General features: G+C 42.1%; 1 protein-coding gene across 2 annotated transcripts in view; it reads right to left on the reverse strand.

The window, feature by feature from the left end:
• Positions 1-6,277, reverse strand: part of CTNNB1 (catenin beta 1) — a 36,004-nt gene extending 29,727 nt beyond the window's left edge. For both annotated transcript variants that reach the window (XM_017645826.2, XM_037011037.2), the window contains exon 1: positions 6,082-6,277. The gene's annotated coding sequence lies outside the window, so the exon portion shown is untranslated. The remainder of the gene's footprint in view (positions 1-6,081) is intronic.
• Positions 6,278-21,291: the final 15,014 nt, after the last annotated feature.

Below are 21,291 nucleotides of genomic sequence, written 5' to 3' on the forward strand. Positions count from 1 at the left end.
AAGTACTATGAAGCATTTTCACCCCAGCACCACTCAGCTGTGCACACTCTCCAAAATGTTATAAGGCGAGGAAAAGAGCCTTTTCAACAAGTTCAAAAGAAATCAAAGGCAGGAAAGTTCTGGAATATTTAAGAGAAACTTTATAGTGGCTCTGTAAAGTTACAGGGGATAGTGGGATAGGCCAAGGGGTGAGCACCTCTGGGATAAATGTTTTGTGTAAAGACAGCTGATAAGTTTTGCTTGCATTCTATACATGTGAATTATGAAATCACATAAAAACAACTGCAACCTACAGCACTACTTTCTGATGTTGCTTTTTAATACCAATGTTGGCATATGGGTTGCATTATCAGTTCAGACACAGTTTGCCAATTAAGCAGGTAGACTGAGGACGAAACACTTAACTTTTCCAACTCTTGAAATGAAAAACTTTGCTCTAGCAGAGAAAGAGTTAACCAAAATCTATTTAATTGGAGGCATAAATTTATTCTGACCAGTAACAGTATGCCATTAACTGAATAAAATTTACATTCATTTTTCATTATTTAAATTTTGCTTTTTAAGTTTTGGATCTGGTCTGATAATAGTTTATCTTAGAAATGCAGGCTTCAGCTGACAACCAGGACATAATTGATAAATATCAGTAAAATTTCAGTCTTACTTGATTATTTACTCGCAGCCAGAATTTTTCCAACATTTTAAATGCTTTCACAGATTAAGTTTTGAGATCTCTTTTAAAAATATACTTTAAAAAACAATACTTAAGATAACTAAGTAATGACCAAGATGTTATTTCTCCTTTTCCTTGATGCAAACCATCTTGTAATTCCTCAACTTAGAAGTGTGGGTTTCCCAGATTTCACAAACAAGTTAACATGAAGCTACTTTAAGTTCCTAATGTATAAATCAATTTATACAAGGCAATTTTCCAAGTGTCTAAATATGAACCTAATAGTTTAACAATCTTATTTCCTAAGTTATATAAAATCAGAATCACATTATCCTCATTTAGTAGACACAGCATCATAAAAAACTGTACTCCAAATGGGGCTACTGCAAATGTTAAAAACTGATGGCATCCTGCCAAAAAATTCATTTAATCTATGTTAAAAAATGTCTTAAAACATGAATTTCATTTGCCGACACTTGCAAAGCAACAAATCCACATTAATCTGTATTTCCTACTTCTCTCAGAAAAAAAGAAAAAGAAAATCAGATGATGTGGCAACATGAACTATACTGGAACTGATGAAGATATGCTCTCCAGTTGGTTGTAGTCCAGAGGGTCCCAGTTACCCCATACCAGCCCGACACTGGGAACACTGATGAACCATTTTTGTTGTACTGTAAGGCCAAACCTGTATGACCTGTGAAAGCAGTTTCACTTGTCACTTATCTTAAATGTCAAATTTTGTGTGTACTATTAATGAAGAACAGTAGCTAATTGCAAGAGATAAATTAAGTCCCTAATAGGTAGAATTTTTCAATAAGCTGTACATACATTTTTAAAAGAACCTTCAAATCTACTCTCAAATCTCATAAAAATCCTGGAAAATTAGAACCAAAGCTATCTGACTAGTCAATGCTGCAAATACTAAGAATCACCGTGGACATTACTAATCCCAAATAAGATCCTTTATACGGCAACACATTTCATTCTGAAATAACTATTTACATAAAAAACTTGAGGCATTCTTGCCTTCTCATTAAAAAAATTAAGCTAGATATAGCAATAATGATTTCTTAAACAGTAAAAAATCATTATCAGTGTTATCACAAAATTACACTGAATTTCAAGAGCAAAGAGCAGTTAAGTGATATTGTCCCCCCAGCCAACTATGTCAACTTGTACATTTCATTTCACGCACCCATTATGAAAAACAAAGTTTAAGAAAATGTCTAAACTCTGAGAAATTTCATAAAATGACTCTGACTTCCAAAAGCGAATTTAGAATACACTTCATCCCTGTTATTAATAAGAACTGATCTGAAACATGCATATTCATAAAGTATTACCAACAGAGATAGCACAAACTTTAACATAAGAACAAGGTTTTTGTTGAAAATTTTATGGGACAAAACACTGGTGCATCATAGCTCACAACTCAATACAATGAGACCCTATGGTCACTAGGGCATTGTATTCTAGAGTTCATATACACTGACTCAATTAGCTTAGTTTCTGTCTAGTTCCTAACACAAACATAATACTCCTTGATAATTTAACTGGGTTGAATACTTAACTCATGTTTTCCTGTGTAATTGGTTTTAGACAAACTGGCAATTCACTTCTTAACTTTTTCTGAGAATTTTGGCTGCTATAACTCGCTAATATGGTTAAACATTATGATCATTTACTCCCAAATCATTATATTGAGTTTTTGGTTTATCATTATGATATATTTAAGAACTGCCTATTTAAAGTGACTTACATAATATTTAATCCCTAATTTAACTCTGACCTTTCTCATGCAAATATTGGCTGAGATGACATTTTCTCAAGCCAACCTTTCAGTTAGCATCATTGATATGAATAAATCTCGAATTCAAATGGTTTTTCTTGATTGATGCTTTCTCATCACAAACTTGCTGGGGGAGGGGGGAATCACAAGCATTACATTCCTTATATCCGCTAGAGGGCACTCAACATGACTAAAGCATGCAGTAAAAACATGCCTTAACACTATGACTGCTGTATTGGGTTTGAGGGAACTTTGGGGGTGGAAAGAGAAAAAGTCTCTTAAAAGAGATGTGCACAATTAAATTCAAAAAAGACACTTAAACTCTACAAAAGGGTTCCTAAAAAAGAGTTTCTCTTTTAAGAATTACTTTTTCCTTAAGGAGAAAGCATATTATATACATACTTCAAGGACTGCAGGGTTCAGGCCTCAACAGATGGATCTGGGTTTCAAACTGAGTCAAGCTCAGACATGCAAGAAAAGCAGCATTCTTAAATAAACAGAAAATAAAGAACTCTCTCGAGTTTAAGTGATATCGAGTTTAAGTGATAAAAAATCTTAAGAGTAACTAATTTTCAAGCAACACAAATCATGTACAAATCAACACAAGTTTTCCATTCTGGAAACTTAAAAGTATCTATTTATTTTAGCTGAATAGTTATCTATCACACAATTAAGAACAGTATTACATAAACAACAGTCTGTTAAGGAACGAAAACTAATTTCTGCAAATCAGTATCCTCTCAATAAGGGTAAAAGAGGCAATAGCTACATGCTTTGGACTACTCAGAAGCAGCTCCCCCACTGTTTACTATTTACTTGGTATAAAAATGGTATAAAATGCTTTTAATCAAGCTATTTAAGCAAAAGGTATCTTATTCCCAATAAAAAGAGGCCTACAAGAAAACTAATACAACTGCTTTTTAAGTCAACATGCAGCAGTACAAAAGAGTTGCCAATACTTTTTATTAAAAGTCTGTCGTGCTTTAAAAGCACTCATCCTTTCTGTGCTGGGTTAGCATGCTTCTGACCAAGCTCAAATTACAAACTTGGAATCACCTACTCATCTCCAACTATTATCAGCAACTAGTAAAAGCATGAAAGAGAAACAAAATCATGGTGTAACTGGGCAGATGTATTGTTCGGTAACAAAGTTTCATTTGCCTCACTATACTTACCTAGTCCATTTCTGACCTTTAAACTTCACTAGCCCTTCACACTATGTAAGAGTGATATTCAAACTTGAATTCTCCAATGTCCCTAGTCTCAGCAACACTTTACTCCTCTTCCCAACACTCCCAACAATATAAAAGGTTATCTGAAGACAGTTTTCCTAAGCACATCTTAAAATACCCTCAGATAAATTCGCCTACTTCATGTTTTCCTTTCCTCCTTGGAGAGAGAAGTGTCTATGAACAGAAGCTACGGAACTCATTTATATGGACAATTTTTATTCCAGTTGTAATAGTAAGAAGATCAATTCACAGTTTGTTTTAATACTGGAATATACATTTCCCTACATAAATATTGGTAAAGGAAGTAGTCAAAATACATTTCAAAACTCTTGACTGTTTATTGGAAACAGTCTTTAAAAATTTCTTTTTTTAATTAACCACCTTATTTTAAAAGTTTGTGGTTTTTCCTGAAAGCTATTTAAAATGACTACTCTGGCCTCCAGGAGAATCGAACCTAGGACTCTAAGTTACACACTATACACTAAACTTTCTAGTGCAGTTCTTTTATTTCTCTTTCAAGTACTTCAGACCTCAACAGTTTCAGTATTCCTTTAATCCTATACAATAGTCTTCTACAAGTTTTTCAAGTTACTGTTGCAATCACTTTAGGGCCTTGTCCTTGTACATGGCCTTCAGAACAAAGACTGGGTCAAACTAATGAATATTGGGTGAAAATTAATCAAGCCTTGTGATAAGATTTCTCAAGTAAACCTTAATGGGGTTTTTTTAATCTAGAGATTTTGTGGGTTTAAACGTAAAACGAATATAATAAGCAGCAGCCTTATTTAGTTCAGATCAAAAAAACTTTCCAAAGTAGAAGTTTACACTAATTCAAGCAGATATTAAACAGCATTACGTAAATAACGTCTAATGTCAAGCTATGTCTATTATTTCTTAGGATGAAGTTTAAGACTTCTGAAGGTACTGAATATTCACCAAGTGACAATAACGAAATAGCTTCCTAAATTCTAGACAAAATACTTTGTAACTTGGCGATCTGAAAAACATAAGGCTAGACTTTATCAAAGGATAGCTGTCTCATCAAGTTGATGTCTAGTCTAAGCCACCACTATTCTTAATACAAAGCTCTTATTTCACTAAAACCACTCCTCGATTTCCTTTTGCCGACCTCTGCATACCAGCAAGCCAGTCTCTCTTCATTCACCACTCACAAATTCGGGGGGAGGGGAGACCACAGATGTCTGTAAGATACACAGTATGAAACAATGGTCCCTCCAAAAGGGCACAGAAAACTAAGAAACAACTACACCCAACTGCCAAAGCCTTCACGCTTCGCGGATTCAGACGCTGGCTTTGAAAACTTAACTTCGAAAGTATCTGTTCATAATTTTCTCTCCATACAAAACACTGAAAGAAGTTAAAATGCTTTAATTTCATTTGACCAATTTCATAGAGAGAAAAAAATCACTAAGGTGCTAAAAAATCAAATTCAGCTGTCATAAAACTATTTGAATACGAACAAAAATTCTCGAAGCAGTCAGAGGCTGAATTCCGCGGTCCACTTGATAACAGTAAGCCAGTCGCCCTCGCCTCCGCCCTTTTTTACTAGGGTCTCACACCCACCGCCATAAATCCACTAAGACTCCCAGAACGTTGCACACTGCTTTCACTAATCAGCCCCATTCAAGAAAACAGAGGTGCAAGATCTGGATATGATGTGTGCAAACCCTACTGACGCATCGCACCTTCTGCACTAATAGTTTGGTTCCTGTAAGGTTTAAGTAAGTTGCTTCAATTTAAACAAACACCAGCGCCAAACTCACGTACGGCATTAATAAAATAATAGTAATTCTCCAAAGAATTCTCGTAACAATTTGTCCTCAAGAATGAAAGAGGGAAAGAAGTCTTCTGGCCCAATCGGCCCGGCAGATGGAACCTGGGGTAGCGTCCCAGAACCAGCGCCGGTGCCCCAGCTCCCGGGGGGCAGAGCAGGCGGAGTCCCCTCCCCCGTCCGCACCCCGCCCCCAACTCCGGCCCCGGCGCATCCCGAGGCGTAGGGTCCCTCCCCCAAACTCAGCCGCGGCCGGAGCCCCGGACAGAAACCGCAGCGCCACCCCCCACCCCGCCGGCCATCGAGCTCCGACGAGCGCTGGCGCCGCCAGAAAGCGGCGCCCCCGGAGCCCCGGAGGAGCAGCGCGGCCGGAACTCGCACCCGGCCGCCGCCCTCCGCCCCCCGGGCGCGGCCCGCCCCGCCGCCTCCCCGGCGCCCCCAGTCGCAGCCCGCCGCTCCCCACTCCCCGGGCCTCCGCGCTGCGCCGAGCCCGGCCCCCAGCCGCCGCCGGGACCGCGCGCTCGCGACGAAGTTTGTCCCCGAAGAGGGAGCGGGAGCAGCCCAGGAAGGGCCGGGGAAAGGGGCGCCCGAGCACCTCAGGGAACGGGCTCCTCCCGCCGCTGGAGTCTGCCCGTCCTCGGCCCGCGGGGACGCCTCGGCGGGGACGGAGCTGCTCTTCGAACCTGCCTCCGCCTCCGCCTCCGCCTCCCCTCGCTCCCCGCTCCACGGACCGAGCTGACACGGCCGCTACAGACCGAGAGGCTTAAAATGGCGCCGCACAAGGAGCTCTTATAAGTCGCGCCGGAGCCGCTGTATCCTGCCGCCGCCGGCGCAGCGCGGAGCACTCCGCCGCGCGAGGACAAGGGGCGGGGCGCGGGAGGGCCGCGGGAAGTAGTCCCCGCGCCGCCGACCGGCCGCCCCGTGAGCAGAGGCCGGTGGCCGCCCCGCCGCCCGCGGAGACTCGTTGATCTGGGGGTGGGGCAAGGCCCCCGAAGGCCGGGCTGAGGTTGTGGGAGGTCGGCATCGGGCTCCTCCGCTGTCCGGAGCCCGACGCCCCCGCTCCGTGCTCGCCCCGAATCTTGAGGGCGACCGCGGGGCTTGAGGCGCGGACTCTGAGGTCGGGACCGTGCAGTTACGGCGCGTTCGGGCTTGGGAGGTCGCTGCGGTCTGGGCCTCTTATTCCCTGCGGGACCTGGCTCGCCGCCCACCCGTACACCAGCCCGAAGCCCCCGCACTGCCCGGGTCTTGGATCCCGCATCCCAACCGGTTGCTCCGCCTGAATCTGGAAGTAAACTACCGGGCCGCGCCGCCTGCTCAGCCCCACTCCTGAAGGCTGTGAACTCTCGTTAGAACGGGCGCCTGCTCCGCAATTGCAACAAGTCCTTAGGATACCTACTGCGAACAAATGCCTGATGGAATTGGATTCGCTCTAGAGCTCCATCAATTAGGTTAACCTTAAGGGTTTCCATTTTCATCTGGTTCCACAAGTGCGACTAAGTATTAGATTTATTTGTGGGGATTTTTCTCTGGAGGAAGTGCATTTCTAAGGTATTACTCACTTGAGAAACCTAAGTACGTTGTTTCTGGAAAGAGCTATCGATTAGGCAGCTTTTGTATTTTTAAAACTAATTTTTTATTCTCCAAAAACATTTTCTAAATCGTTTTAATTGACTGAAGTTGGGTCTTTTTTTCCTTGGAATTCTCTCCACTATGATGCAGCAAGATTGGCATTTGTCAAACCAGGAACAATTATGATCGATTCACTTTCTGTTGTTTCATGTTCATTTTTCCTCCAAAACAATGGAGAGAGTACAAAAAGCGACAGTGAAAGTTATCTTGAGGCTTTTATCCCTGTAATGCGTGCAAACAAAGGTCTTTTATACATAGGTACAGTTAGGAAACCTACTTATTCACTCAAGGAGTAGGATATGTAATTTAAGGCATAATTAATGTTTCAGGGCCAATATGTTCTTTAAATCTATTTGTTTTCCTGTCTTAAAGATTTACTTTATATCGTGGTATTGTCAACTGCTGTCACTGTAATAGTGGAAAAAGTCCACACACTAAAGTGATGTTCACTGAGATCCGTTATCTAGAATAACTTTTTCATCTGTGTCTTTGCTAGTAATTCTGAATTAAGTGTAGCCAATGGTTGTGGTTAACTTCTCTATTCATAATTCAAACATAAAACAGCAAAAGGTATTTCACCAAAGCAGTGTTTCTAATATAAACTCAAAAGTGTAGACGACATTTCTAGATACAGATCCCCAATTTTAATTCTCATATGTAGAATAAAAGAATATACAGTTGGTTAAAGTCATACATTTAAAATTAGATACTAGCATGAGGTTTTTTTTGTTTTGTTTTTTGATGTTTCCTTTTTCTATGTTCAGTTTCTTTTGCTGCATGGGGCACACTGTTAAAACTGGTTAAAAGATACTTGCACCATTAGAACATCTAAAGGATGAAAATTCTGCTATATTTGTATTTTTCTCTTCTGATGTCAAAATAATTCAAGCATTTTTCTGTAATCTAAATAGATCAGTATAACTTTATAATTAATATTTCTAAATTCCTAGTAATACCTTAAGCAAACATGTTATTGAAGGAAATGTTTAATTTGCAACAACCCAGCAAGCTGTTTTTCCCAAGAAATTTAAGTGTACTGAAGAATTACTGGGTGACTAGCATTAAAAGAAATCAGCTGAATTTAACAAATTGCTTTAAATATTTATTTGCTTCTCTCAAAAAATGGAAATTATTCTAATTATTTCTCCAAAAATATAAATACCTTCTGTGAAATGAAAACAAATACCACTATAAACCAAGGAGAAATACAAGCATCAAAATATTGATGAGTTGGTGAAAGTGATTTTGTAAAAATGATTTTAAAAAATTGCCCAGGGAAAATATGTTTCATAAAAAAGTTATCTTTTTATGTCCTCTGGAGCCAACCACTTGAGTTTGACATAAATCAATCCATTTAAATACAAAGGCTGAATTAAAAAAAACTGCAAATGACAAATAGTTCTAAATTTCAGTCTGTATTCCTAGAAACCAAAAATGTCTCCCGCTGGTTTAACAGAGGAAGTGTTGCCTGTCCTATCAGCTCACTGGCACACCAAGCAATGGCTACATGGAACTTGAACTTACAGTGCCCTTTCATGAAGACTTACATTTTGAATTACCTTTGAGGAAAGAAAAAATGCCCAAATTGTGCACCTCAGACAGACACACTGATTAAGCCAGCACTGTAAAGACCTGCTCACTTTTTGGATAGTTAAGTATCAAGTCCATTAATTAAACATTATTGAGCCCTGAAACAATGAGCTCCCTTTGGAGAGAGGGAAATGAATGACCAGCTCTTTGTGATTAAGTCCCCTAAATCAATACATAATTGTTATTGTTAATCAACCCTGCTTGGAAGTAGACAGAAACAGTAGAAAATGAGAGCTGGGAAACCAGGGTGTGGTCTCCTCTGGACTCTCTATCTGGATCTCCTCGGGAAGAATCCTCTCCCAGAAGACAGGTAAGGCTAAATAATATTCCATGCATCTATAAACAATAAATCCCAACTCTAAGCAGTCCTGTTAAAAAGATTTCTTTTTGACAATGAAAGCACCAGACAATAATCAGGATCAGCTTTTCATTTAGCAGTTCATCAAGTAGGCTATTTATGGATTGGGACTTTCGGTTTGCAGTAACATCATCTCAGGGTTCAGTGTTATCTTCCGATTTCTTTCCAGCTGAGCAGGCTAAGTAGTTGTAAATACCTCTTGTCAGACTACGTGTTTGGCTATTCTCACACACAGTAGTCTAGGAACCCACTGGGCAAATTCGGCAGAGTCACTGTGGAAAGCTTGCATCTGGTGTGCGTTGCAGAGCTGGGAGGGGCAGTGCAGACGATGGGGAACCATGGCCATGGTGGTGGCGGTGGCGGCTGCAGCGGCAGTTAATATCCATGGCCACTTTAGTCATGCCAGGAACACTTTCCATGCTTAGAGTTGTGTGTTCTCGAGGCCTTCACTGGTTTGACACAACATTCCTTGCCATGCTACGGAAGTGCGTTTAATGGCTACCGTAGAAAGTGTGAAGAAGAGGCTCTAACAGAGATATCCATGGTACTCAAAGCAGACAAAGGTATATGGCTCTCAGTGCTTCTGAGCACTAAGGCAAGTACCACTGCATAGCTATGAGATCATGCTTTGGAGAACTACCCCCACCCCCAACACACACGCACAAAACGCACACACCTCTCTATTAAACATTTCAAGATAGTTGCAGATATTTTATTCACAGGAAGGTTAAAGGCGTTTCCCATCGCTAGAAGGATTAATTTACCGGAGGATTCTGGGACTGCAGATGCATACTGCGGCAAAATCCTAAATTCATCGAAAAAAATCATTTCTGGACTCCAGCTGCTAAAAATAATAGAATTATAGTAAATCATGGATAAGATTAAAACAAGCCATTTCCACATTCCAAAGTGTTCAGGAAAAAAATGATTCTTTTCTTTTAACTCATTTACTAAACAATGCAAATTTTAAAGTAGCTTTTTCTTTCCAGAGCACGCAGCGCCATGAAATCGATAATTTTTTATCTTTCGGTTAGTAGGCAACATGGTGAGCTATTGCAGGGACTGCAGGCAGCAGACATGTTCTTGTCAGCTAAAAATTTTCATATTGTTTTTGAATCCATAGAGATTTGTAGGTATGATATCACCGTTTTTTTTGTTTTAGCTTGTACTAGGCTATGGGGATGCAAACTGTGTTTATCGACCTATGCATGTCTATTGCTTTATATATATTAAAAACAGGGGATCTTACTGGATCTTAAACAAAAAATTATGTAAAAGGAGTGGCTGGTGTGATTATAATCCCATCATGCAGGGTCCACGGTTCCCATTTAGTGAAATTTCGCAGAGGGCAACTTCTTAAGAACATCCCTGCTGTGCAGAGTGAAAAGCATGAACAAACCAAAGACAGAATTCATCTGTGTTTATATTTTACAAACAATGAAAAACCTACTCTTTGTATGCCTTTTTTTCCCCCACCTTATTATTTCATGAAAACTGCAGCATTTTCCCTGCCCCCATCCAAACACTCACCACCCCAGCACTGCAGTATTCCGTCCCTCTTGTGCTTCTCCTTCCTCTTCTTTTTCGCTTTCACAAATTCTGCACGCGCCATCTTTGTGTGGGGTGATTCTTTGGTAATTTCAGCTACCCATTCTCTTACAAATCGGTTCAGAAATAGAAAATTATAGTGCACTTTGGAGCTTAATTTGCCTAAATTTCTTTCAGCCCTCCCTTCTGACATAGAAAAATGGAAACGACAAGGGGTGGAGCTGGAGCCAAAGAAAGAGATATTTCTATTATTTTCATAACCTGTTGTATACAGTGGTGATAAAAAATATTACTAACATAATAGCAACAGCTGCAGCCTAAATAGAAGCTATGAGATAATTAACGTGCTACAACAAATTAATTTGCTGCAGGTGCCTCTGCTGTGAACTGAGTAACCCGTGCCATGTAAAGTCTAAATACAATTATGATTCCCCCCCACACTAAAACAAAATACAGAGCAAAGTGTCTCATTCGGCAAATATTACGCATGCCTATTGTTTTGTTTTTTAATCCTCTCCAACCTCTTTCCCCCATCCCCCAACAGTCTATCTCAAATGGTTCAGTCACCAGTGGGTATGTGTGGAGTTGGACTGGGTGCATGTAACTTCTGTATGTACAGAGGTGAAGGGTATGGCATTTTTAAACATATGGAAGTTTTATGCTATGTCTTAGTTGGAAAGCACATGGACCAGCTAGATATTTCTTTTTAAAAAATTAGGTATAGTTTACAATATTAAAGAACTCTGTTGGTTATAAACTAAAATTAGGTGTCTTCATTTGTATAGCTGGAAGACAAGTAAGTGCTGAGCAGTTCCCATCTGAATTAATCTTTTTAAAAAATCATGTATATTATAAAAAAGGGAAATGTGTTTGTAGTATTGCACTCTTCATTGATGTGAAAGAGATTTTTTTTACTCTCACTTGCTGTCAAATTGAGTGTTTGTGGAGAATGGTTGCTGGTTATATCACAAGTGTGTGCCAGAAATGCACTGCATCAGGCCAGCTCGGACAGAAGCCTGGAGAAGGTCACAGTGCCAGAAACAAATGTCCATTTTCTATTTTGCCCCTTCAGCAAAAAATAACTTTGGGCCCAGAGAAGTGGAAGAACACGGATTGAATTTTTTTTAGCTACCTGACTAAAAAATTCTCTTAGATGAAGGATATAGTCATTTCCTTTTTTTCTCCCAGTAATGCCACTGAAAGAAATGACATTTTTAGTTTAGTTCTTATTGCAGCCTTAGTGGTGTTTGCCAAAAAGCCAAAAAACTATAAATTTTATCATAATCCAGATTTTCAAGGTTATTAGTTATTAATATTTACTCTATTAGATGACCTTAAATTTTAAATCTAGATTTACAATAAGTTAGTTTTTTATACAATGCATAGATTTTTATGGCATTTTTATTTAATTTTGCAGAAATTTTTGTACTAGGAGAAAATATAAAATTCTTCAGAGACAGAAACTGTTACCGCTTTACCCAGAAGGGACACTGCATTTGCACGAGTTTTCTTAAAATACATTTTAGTTCCTTTATTTCTCTTAGGTGAACAAGCAATGTGTGTCACTACAAATCTGTCTGTGGAGGTGTGGTACATTTGTCACACCATTTCTCATGCAGTGACAGACATGCATTTTACTCCATCTTTCTTTTGTTTATACTAAAGCTTTTTTCTTTATAATCCATTTTCAAATCTCCTCATATATTTTGAATTTACAATTACAGAATTTGAATTGTGGAGAAAGTAAAAGAAACAAGAGCTGTTGGTTTTCTTTTAAAAAGAGGAGAAAGAAATAGCTAATTATTTGATATAAATGAGAAAAGTCGACTAGTAAATATAGATTTCTCCTCCAGGACCTTCCACTAATTTTGATGTCAACTTAGAGTCATTCCACAATGTAACTCTGTGAAATCACATAGTTCTGTAAAATTATGATTTTGAAATCAATTAGAGAAAAGAAAAAGTGGTTACAATTCTGTTGCTTTAAGGAATCATCATTCAAAATATTTTTCCTTCCACTATAAATTGTATAAGAATCTAAACTGTAAGAAATCAAGAGAGTAAATGTCTAACACATATGTTCCTCTTCCTATTAATGCTGTCTTCTCATAGCATAAGGATCCCAGGTCTTTCAATCCTTCCACATATGATTTAGTTTTCAGAACCCATATTCTTAGATTGTCAGAACAAGTGACATTGTGCAGGTTCTGAACAATAAAAAATGGTTGTTGTAAGCCAACTTGTTTGGGGGAGGTTTGTTAGATAGGGAAAGCTAACTGATATACAACTAAGATGGTTCCATTTGGGGCTGTTTTTAATAACCACATACTTTTAGTAACCACATACAATCACCACTTGATCTTTAGCTTGTCTTCTAAAACAAAAATTTTTAAAGACTTTTTAATTGTGCAGTCTTAGTAAAATGATTTTGAATATGCACCCTCCAGATGTATATTTATTTAAATTATATACAGCTACTGCTGTCCATATGTGTATGATATATCAACAAAGACTAACTTCCTTTTTTTAAGATAAAAAGTAAAGGAGTTGCAGTATTTTATTTCCTCATCCTAAAGAGTCCTTATGTGCACCTTCTGTGTTATATTCACTCCACTCAGGGCCATTCTCTAAAACCCTGAAATCTTAACAAAAAAAATCTTCCTAAAAGCATTGTTTCACCCATTCTGCATGTGTGCAATTCTTTTTTAAAAACTAAAATCAGTATTTATTATAGTTGCTGATTACTGCAGAATCCTTTAGGGAATTACATATTGATCTTTTCTTAACTGATTAAATAGACCCCCTTTGGTAAGAACCACCACCCATATTATAATAAATGTTTAGCATAAACAAACCAGAATATTTACTGGCTTATGGAGTCTCTTGCATCACCATTTTCTCTTAATAGTTAACTCGTGTGTGTGTGTGTGTGTGTGTGTGTGTGTGTGTTTGTATCCTGGGTCTTTCCCTTCTTTGTGTTTTAACAAGGAAGTGTTAACATTTTCAACAAAGATGCAGAAGCCTTTTCACTGTCAAGAGATTCTGATAAACCTCACATGATAATAGTTGTACTTTAGGTAACTGTTGATTGAGAACCCACATAATGACAAAAAGTTACTATGAAGTCAGTAATGCTTTCCAGAGAATTTATGCTTTATTAATCCCAGTAGAATTGTCATGAATTTGAATACCAATCACAAACATATTTAGGCTCATTTATCAGTGTGCAGACAACTCTTAGTGCCCATATGGCTACTGGGAGTCCTTGTTTAACTTGACAGGGAGAAACCCACTGCTGTAGTGGAAGTAAGCAGGAGATGCACCCCCACTCCGCTGCACACGAGCTGTGTGACCTGGACAGGTTCTTTAACCTCCCTGAGTCTTGGCATCCCCTCTGTAGTAGCAGTCACAGTAATCCAAAACGTGGCTTCCATTTCTTAAGCTTCTACTGAAGTTGAAGCTTTGCCTTTCCCAGCCCAATGCACTTCACCTCTCAGATACATGACCTCTTTTAGCCATCACAACCAGTGAGGTCGGGGGATGTTATTTTCCCCATTTCACATTTGGGGAAATTGGGTCAGGGAAATTAAAGAGTTTTCTCAGTTTAAAAATTAGATAAACAGAATTGGAATTTGAACTCGAGACATGTGCTGTCTGGTACAATAGCCATTAGCCACATGTAGCTATTTTAATTTAAATTGAAAAAAGTTAAGACTAAATAAAATAAAAATTCCTTTCCTCAGTCTCATTAGCACTTTTCAAGCATTCAATAATCATATGTGGCTACCATACTGCATAGCATAGATAAAGAGCCCTCATTGCCTTAAGATCCACCTCACAATGCTGAACCATGTTAGCTAACCACAAAGCCTGTGCTTTTACCACTGGATTTAATTCTTCCTCATGCATTCATCTCTTTACTCACTCATTCATACAACAAACATTTATAAATACTTAGTACATACCAGACATCGTGTTGGACACTGGAGAGTTATCTCACTGTATTGTTGTCAAGAACAAATCAAACGTCCATGAAAGCATTTTTTAAGCTCTAAGATTCTAGATAAAAATGAGATACTTTTTTGTGTGTTGTAGTTGTTATAATGTAGTGGAACTCCACTTCACTGAGGTCAGGGTCTCTGTTACTCTTCTTGGAATCCTCTTGTCCTTCCCCAGGACCCCTGGCACTTGAAAGAGTGCAATGCCCATTAGAAGTGAATACGGAGCCTCCTGTATAGTGCACCTGTGTCAGCTTGTGTCCCTCTGCTTTCTAAACCCTTACCCTAAACTTGGTGAATTTGCCAGCTGAGGACTGAGTGGAGTGGCAGCTAGAGCATGGGCATGGGGTCTCAGCTTGGCTGGTCAGGTGCCTCTGCTTGGGAATTTGAAAGCAGAGCAGACACCACGAAGAAGCCAAAACAGCAGTAGTCATGCCGGCGACTGCACAGTGATACCACTTCCTACACAACTCTCACTTTACTCCACTTGCAATAAAAGTGTCTTTGTTTTTGTCCTCCTCACCCCAACACCCCCCTAAGCCTCCTTCATGGGAGTGGTCCCACTGTTAGCACTGTGTGCCATGTGACATGAATGCCCATGACCTTTCTGGTCTTTGTCAGGTAACAAAGTCCTTCGGGTCACTATGTTACTAAATATAGTCTCAATTTATTAATCCTCACTTCTATATTTAGATGAAGGTGAAAAGTCTCCTTCCTGTTCCAGGTAGGGCTGCAAAGGGGGTGCGATGACTCCTTCCTCTCCCAATCAGGTCCTCCCCACTACCCAGCTGCTATTGTTGACCCTTCTGGGATTGGGGCCATGGGGAAAGGTAGGAAGAATGTTGCATCAGCAGACTAGTTACTGTCATAAACTGGCTTTTGCTTTCTGGGCTTGGCCAAGTTCAAAGGTGGCCAGTAGTGGACATTTTTGTGGGTTTGTTGGCAGCCGCCTGGCCAGAACACTCTGACTGCCACTCTCTTGGACATGATCAGACTCCACAATTGTGTGTCCTCTTCCAGGGTTACCCGCAATCTTGGTCTTTCATCCCTTTGATGTCCACAGTGTGCCCAGTTCTGGGTCATCTGCTTTGACATTTATGTCTGGTAACCTGACTCACACCTTACTTGGCAACTAAAATCCGTCATATCTTGGTGCCTTAGAAGAGTCTGGTCTGATGTCCCATCCCCTCAGAGGTGGCAGAGGGAAGCATGTCCAGTGTGGGTGATGAAACAGTGTTTTGAACAGACGGCTCTGTGGTTATTGCTACCTTGCCTCCTTTGCTTTCTGCTTTTATTTTGAGTCCATTGCTTCTACCTTCTTGGTGATCAGTGAACTATCCAATATCCTTCCAATAAATTATTTTTCTGCTTTAGCCAGCCAGTCATTTTTCAGTCCTTATAGCTCAACACCTGGTCAGATAAACTATTGCATTTTTATTATTTTCAACTGTTGTGTATCTCCGTACTTTGTATTTAGTTAATATGTCTACTATTTTTCATACTTTTTCATATTGCAAGGTAATATGTATACCACGTAAAACATTCAAACAAATCAGAAATATATAAATAGAATGAAAAAGTGTCATGTGATTCTATGCCCATATCCATCAGCATTTCTAAATTTAATTTTTAAATTCAATAATGTATTCACATTTTATATATATTTCACCCTATGCACCAGTTACTGCTACCACAACCCTCCCCTTATTGCTGTTATTTCTTCTGTATTCTGTCAGTTTCTTTATATGTATATAAGCAAATGAGAGCTTGTGTTACTTAACCTCTGTCCCTGTTTTTTACACAAAAGTAGAATAATCTTGCACCTTACTTTTGTCACTAAAAAAAACATATCTTGGACATCTCACCACATCAGTACCCAGAGTACAGCCTCATTTGTTTTTATAGCTACATGTCATTCTATGGCACCTGAATTTATTTAACTGGTCCATTCCCACTAATGGACATTAGGCTGTTTCCAAAGGTTTGTCATTACAAATAGTGCTGCATGAATGATCTTGCACATGTGCCATTTACTGCATGTGTACATCTCAACTGTAGGATAAATTCCTGGAAGTGGGACTGCTGAGTTAAAGGGTATATACACCAGGAGGGAAGAATCAGTATTAAATATTGTCAGATTGCTGATAATTAATTGGCACTCCAAGTTATCATAGGTGGTATGACAATTTCCTTTCTCACCAGCAGTGCATGAGATAGTACCTGCTCCTTGGCAACTTCATCAACAGAGGCTGTGGGGAAGACGCTTCTGTGCCTCAGCCATACCCTTCTGGACAGTCATCCCTATGCCTCAGGTGCAACTCCCTGCCCTAGGGCGTTTCTTTCTGGCTTCAGGAAGCAGGCTTGGCCTGTGTGTGAGTGTGCAGGACAGATAAGGCAGAAATGCCTGGGAGTTACTTCCCCACAGAAGCTATCATCAAATTGTAAGGCTGGAGGCACCTGAGGGAGGAGTGAGCGCATCAGACGAACTCAGCCCTCACCAAATAAAGGGGGCAGCAGAGCCCCCAGCCCTGACCTACTATGGGAAAGAGACCAACAGATTCTGGCCTGATGATGTGCCAAAATCCCCGGCTGCTGCCCCCTCCCAGCCTGGAAAAGGAGTAGTAACTTTCTAGTCTTTTGTCTACTGTAAAGGCCAATGACACGTGCCTTAGGATAGCCAATCCTCATGCCGCTGTAGACCTATGCTGTCCCTCCCCCTAACTTCTTTATAAACTCACTGCCTGCCCTGCTGGGTGCAACTTCTCTGGCCTGTGACTAACCAGACGGGTGAACATCACCTGGGATTGCATCCTATTAAACTTTTGGCTCCATTGTTGCCTCCTTGCCTGGTCATTTCAGCTCGATTTTACCTTACAGTTGGTGCCGAAACCAGGGAAGGAGATAAGGTGCAGGACTCCGGCTGCCCACTGGTAGCTCCCACCCCTCCTTCCCTGATCTGGGACCTCCACCTACTCTCAGCACCTCGGACGGCGATTTAGTGAGTCCCTCCTTTCCCCTGGTCTGTTTTCCCAGTCCTGTCTTCACCTGGTTCAGTTAACTTTGAAATTGTAGCTATGTCCAGGTTCTCTGGGCATTAAGCCTGTCCTGGTCCCAAGATAGAGGAGACTTCCTCTTCTGGGCTCCCAGATCTCCGGGGAAGAGTATGACACTTCCCTGTCTCCTCCTAACCTGAGCGAGTTTGGGACGCCAGACTCGCCAGTTTAGGGGCTCCGGGAAATGGGTAACAGACATGGGGAACCAGCCCTCTAAATCAGAGGCCCAGACCCCTCTGCAGTGTCTCATATCCAATCTGGCAACCCTAGATATATAGTGGAGGAGATCCATAAATGGAAACTGGTCCGATTCTGTTCTCAGAGTTGGCCCCAGCATCCTTTGGACAATCAATCTCACTGGGCCCTGGAGGGAACTTTTGATTTTAGCCTCCTCACCAACCTAACAATCTTCTGTCACAGAACTGGGAGGTGGTCTGAAGTCCCATATGTCCAGGCCTTTTGGACATGCTCTTCTGCCCTGACCTTTACATTAAGTGTTCAACAACTCAGGTTCTCCTGGCCTGATCTCCAGTTAAGGATTGTCAGCCTCTTACTCTGCCCAGTCCTTCCTCCTTTTCAGATCTGACGGAGGACCTCTGTTGCCTGCCTCCCTCAGCCCGTGATCCCCACCCCCTCTCTCTGCCGCCACCTTTAGGTCCTTTGTCCTCACATGCGTTACCACCATCTTTAGGTCCTTTGTTCTCAGCCACGCCATCTTTCTGCTCCTCTTTTCTTCTGGTGACCGCACCGCCCCCTCCCCCTCTCCTTCCGCCTTCACCGCCCTCTTTCCCCACCGGAACAGGCTCCTCCCACCCTCTGGTTCCGGAAGCCATGGACAAGAGTCCTCCCAGCACCGACCCCCCTCCTTTCTTTCACAACCCTACACCCCTCCCATACCCGCCGTTCCTCGTTTGTATCCTCCTCTTCTGGCATCGCTGCCACCTTGCCCTTCACTTCCTGTTCCCACCCCACTGCCATCTTATGTGCCCATGCCACCCTTAGCGCCCAGTTGATCTAGCCCTCCGGTCACCAGATCCAAGGCCCAGCGGCCACCCCAAACAAAGGCCCAACTATAGCCCCTCTCTGAGAGGTTGCAGGGGCAGAAGGGGTTGTCGGGGTTCATGCCCCTTTTTCCCTAGGAGACTTATCCCAGATTGAGAAATGCCTGGGCTCTTTTTCCTCTAACCCCACAGTTTGTACCAAAGATTTTGACTACCTAACTCAGGCCTATGAAATTGCCTGGCATGATATACATATTATCCTAACCTCCACTCTTACCAATGAGGAATATGACTGTGTTACCTCCGCCGTCCGACATTGTGAAAACGACGCACATAACATGGATCAGGCTGAGCCAATTGGGACGGAGGCAGTTCCTCTCACAGACCCCCAATGGGACTATAATACCCAAGATGGGGGAACACAGTGGGACCAAATGCTCCGGTATTTACTGGCAGGTATGACTAAGACGGCTCAAAAGGCCACTAATTATGATAAACTGAGAGAGATTACTCAGAGGCCTGATGAGAACCCAGCCTGTTTTCTTAACCGGCTCACTGAGGCTCTCTCCATACATACCCGCCTTGACCCCAACTCATTGTTGGGTCCATGGTGTTGGCTACTCATTTTATTATCCAGTCAGCCCCGGACATAAGACCTAAGTTAAAGAATGCAGAGGAGGGGCCCCAAACTCCACTCCGTGACCTGGTAACCATGGCCTTTAAAGTCTTCAATACCCATGATGAAGAACATGACAGGAGGATAGCATCCCAGACCCAAGCCTTTGTGGTGGCCCTACGACCGGCAGAACAGGGGTCTCATCACACCAGAGACCGGTCTGGAGCTGGTGAGCCTCTGGGATCTTGCTTCCAGTGTGACTAGGAAGGCCACCAGGCAAAGAGATGCCCCAACCTGACCAATAAACCGACTAAACCCTGCCCGGTTTGCGGTAAGAGATGTCATTGGAAGGTAGAGTGCCTGGTTGGAGAAGGTCGTCCCCCTGCGACAGAGTCTCGTGAGAAGCAGGCCCCCCTGAGGGACTCCCCTCCATACCTGCTGGGCCTACTCAAAGACTGAACATACCTGGACTCGAACACCCCTATCACCCTTGCCAAGCCCAGGGCCATGCTGTGGGTAGCGGGTAAGTCCATCTCCTTTTTGGTGGACACGGGGGCTACCTACTCTGTTTTACCTTCCTTTCGTGGGTGTTTACATCCTTCCCAGGTCTCAGTCATGGGTGTCACAGGAATCCCCTCTAAGCCTCTGGAAACAGGTCCCATAACCTGCACATTTGAGGGCGATCCTCTTACCCACGCATTTCTAGTCATCCTGTCCTGTCCCATCCCTTTGTTAGGGAAGGATCTCCTATCCAAGCTTGATGCCTCTATCTCCCTGCCGCTTAGTAATCCCCAACCGAGTTCACTCATTGCCCTAGACAGTATAATTTGTAGCTCTGAGGCCTCCGCAGACCCTCCTGTACTGTCAACCAGCATTAACCTGATGGTCTAGGACACCTCTATTCCTGTAGTGGTGAGCCATCATATTCCAGTCCTCATCCACCTCAAGGACCTGTCCTTCTTTCCTTCTAGGCCCCAATTTCCTATTTCCCAAGCCCATCGCAAGGGCATCCAACCTATCATTAACTGTCTTCTTTCCCAAAGGCTTCTGATACTGACTAATTCTCCCTGTAACACTCCCATCCTTCCAGTCAAGAAGCCATCAGGGACCTACCGATTTGTTCAAGACCTGCAGATAATCAACGAGGCTGTAGTCCCCCTTCACCCGGTCATCCCTAACCCTTATACTCACTTGTCTCAGGTTCCCCCAGACACCTCCCACTGTACATTTTTAGACCTTAAGGATGAATTCTTCACCATCCCTCTACACCCTGATTCCCAGTTACTGTTTGCCTTTACCTGGGAAGACCCACATACCCGCTGAACTAGACAACTAACTTAGATGGTCCTCCCTCGAGGCTTCCAGGACAGTCCTCACCTTTTTGGACAGGCACTAGTGGAAGATCTGTCCCATCATGACACGGGAGTCAGCACTCTCCTCCAGTATGTCGATGATCTCCTCCTATGTAGCCCCACAAAGGAGGCCACTGTTCAAGTCATGGCTTCCCTTCTAAACTTTCTGGCTCATCAGGGATATAGAATCTCTCCATCAAAAGCTCAGTTATCCACCCTGCAAGTTACATACCTTGGAGTGGCCCTAACTCCCTCTTCCAGGGCACTCACAGTGAACCGAACAGCCTCCATTAGAGCTCATCTACCACCCACCTCAGGAACTGAGATCTTGTCATTTCTCAGACTAGTGGGGTTTTTCTGATACTGGGTCCCTAACTTTGCCTTATTGGCTAAGCCTCTGTATGTTGCTGCCAAAGAAATGGCCTCTGAGCCACTCACCACTCCTACAGCAGTGGCCCATGCTTCTGAAGAACTGTGAAATGCCCTCCTCTACTCATCCCGCTTATGCTGCCTAACCCTAACAAACATTTTCTCTTACATATTACAGAAAAGGCGGGAATAGCAACTGGGATGCTAGTCCACCAGTAGGACCCAGACACCGACCAGTTGCTTTCCTGTCAAAACTATGGGATCCCACTGCTAAGGGATGGTAACCCTGTC

Source organism: Manis javanica, chromosome 3 (assembly GCF_040802235.1).
Source record: "Manis javanica isolate MJ-LG chromosome 3, MJ_LKY, whole genome shotgun sequence".
Lineage (NCBI taxonomy): Eukaryota > Metazoa > Chordata > Mammalia > Pholidota > Manidae > Manis > Manis javanica.